The sequence below is a fragment of the Phascolarctos cinereus genome, unplaced genomic scaffold, assembly GCF_003287225.1.
Source record: "Phascolarctos cinereus isolate Bilbo 61053 unplaced genomic scaffold, phaCin_HiC Scaffold_9;HRSCAF=440, whole genome shotgun sequence".
NCBI lineage: Eukaryota > Metazoa > Chordata > Mammalia > Diprotodontia > Phascolarctidae > Phascolarctos > Phascolarctos cinereus.
This window is the reverse complement of record NW_027556402.1, coordinates 170442035-170444152: the sequence shown is the minus strand read 5'-3', so window position 1 is coordinate 170444152 and position 2118 is coordinate 170442035. Positions and strand designations below refer to the sequence as shown.

At 45.4% G+C, this 2118-nt stretch overlaps 1 pseudogene; it reads left to right on the top strand.

The window, feature by feature from the left end:
* The first annotated feature begins 510 nt into the window (after positions 1–510).
* Positions 511–1009, top strand: LOC110213250 (small ribosomal subunit protein eS10 pseudogene; annotated as a pseudogene).
* The last annotated feature ends 1109 nt before the right edge of the window (positions 1010–2118 follow it).

The window sequence follows — 2118 nt, the reverse complement described above, 5'->3', positions numbered from 1 at the left end:
TATGTTCCCACAAAACTGGTGTGCATTAAAAAAACACTAGCAGTAAAATTCAGGCCCTTAGACTTTGCTTGGACACTTTCCTACCTAGTTGCTGTTCAGGTGAGACAATATGAAGGTGTTGGGCCCTCCCCATCCAAGCTTGACTTGTAGTCTGTGAATGCAGACCTGTGTTCTTCGCCTCTTTGCCTTTGCTCCGTCCTGCTTTTTTTTTTTAAGGTAAAAAAGAATTGGAGACATCTACAACTTTGTGAGTTTTGAAAAGTCAGAATGGTGAACTATCAGAAATCCAGAAATAGAATCCCTGTGAGGATTTATCAGACATTAGGTGGTGAAGAGTAAAGTCCCAAGTGATCTTCCTGGCCCATTCCCACTGTAGCAGAGATGCAGACTCGTCCACCACTTGGCCATGACACATTTGGAAGTAATCTGGGTGGGGTGAATGCTATGGAGAAGCTGCCCTCCTTTCTATCCTGGGCTTCATCAAGAGCAGCACCCGTTGCAGCCGCTGACATGTTGATGCCCAAGAAGAACCGAATTGCCATCTATGAACTTCTTTTTAAGGAGACAGTAATGGTAGCCAAGAAGGATGTCCACATGCCAAAGCATCCTGAACTGGCAGACAAAAATGTACCCTATCTCCATGTCATGAAGTCTCTAAAGTCTCATCGCTATGTTAAGGAGCGGTTTTCATGGAGGCATTTCTACTGGTACCTCACCAATGAGGGCATTCATTACCTCCGGGATTACCTTCACCTGCCCCCTGAGATCATGCCTGCTGCACTCTGCAGAAGTTATCCTGAGAGAGGAAGGCCAAGGCCCAAAGGTCTGGAGGGTGAGCGACCTGCCTGGCTTACTCGAGGTGAAGCTGACAGAGACACATACAGACAGGAGTGCTACTCCCCCTGGCGCTGACTAGAAGGCTGAGGCTGGGGCTGGGTCAGCAACAGAATTCCAGTTTAGAGGTGGATCTGGTTGTGGATGTGGTCAACCTCCTCAACTGAAAGTGTAGAGATATGTTTCATATTGAATAAAATTTGGAAGAAAAAAAAGGAAGCTGCCCTAAGTTTCCAATGACTAAGGTAGTATAGAGGCGAGAATGCCCTCAGGTATTGTGGGGAAATATTTGTAACTTCTGTTCTTGCTTCCTCTTTACACTAAAGATCCCTCTTTAGAAGTTAATTATTATTAATTGGTTAAATGATATTGGAGTGCTGATCACCTGTAGCTAATTGTGTGTGTGTGTGTGTGTGTGTGTGTGTGTGTGTGTGTGTAAACACAACAGAATGGGGCTTGAGCTGATGGTAGTAGAGAAAAATCACCTTATTTCCTCTTGGGGTACCCCTGTTGTTGTTTTTGTTAATCCTTCAAGACGAGGTGATGTCTTGACTTGCCCTTGAATTGGATTTAAGTGATGCAGAGTTGCACAAAGTCATCTTCCAAAGTCAGCAAAGTCCAGTGGTATTGCCCCGGGATGAAGTGGATGACCTTGGCATTTTTGATGACTAACTGAATTCTAAGTGCTCCACAGTGCCTGTTTCAGCTGCCTTCATTGCCATTGAAACAAATTGTTCTCGTCCCCATTCCACTGGGGAAAGTCTTCACGTGCTTGGCTTAGACATCGCCCTAAGTCACTGACAAGTTTGAGGCATGTCAGTTACCCCCAACCTGGTTTAGTCCATTTGCCAAAGTGGTTTTTACCAGGGTGTAGTGCACGCTACAGCTTTTTGGAGCCAAAGTTAAGAGTTGGTGAAGATGAACACCAAAGGTTGATGAGCATTCCTGAAAAGGGCTTGACAAGCCCTCATATCAGAGGTGTTAGTCCTGCTTAAACATCACATACAACCCCAAGGGTATACTTAGAATCCTGAGGGAGAGATTTAGTCAGTCTGACTCTTCAAGAGTGAGTCGAGAGCTTTCTGGATACTTACATAAGCACGGGTTGAACTAGGTGATACCCCTAGACGTTAATGCTCTTCCCTCAGTGGGGGGCAGTGGAGCCAAGATGGTGGAGTAAAGGCAGGGACTTGCTTGAGCTCTCCCTCAAACCCCTCCAAATACCTTTAAAAACTGACTCTAAACAAATTCTAGAGCTGCAGAACCCACAAAAAGCTGGAGTGT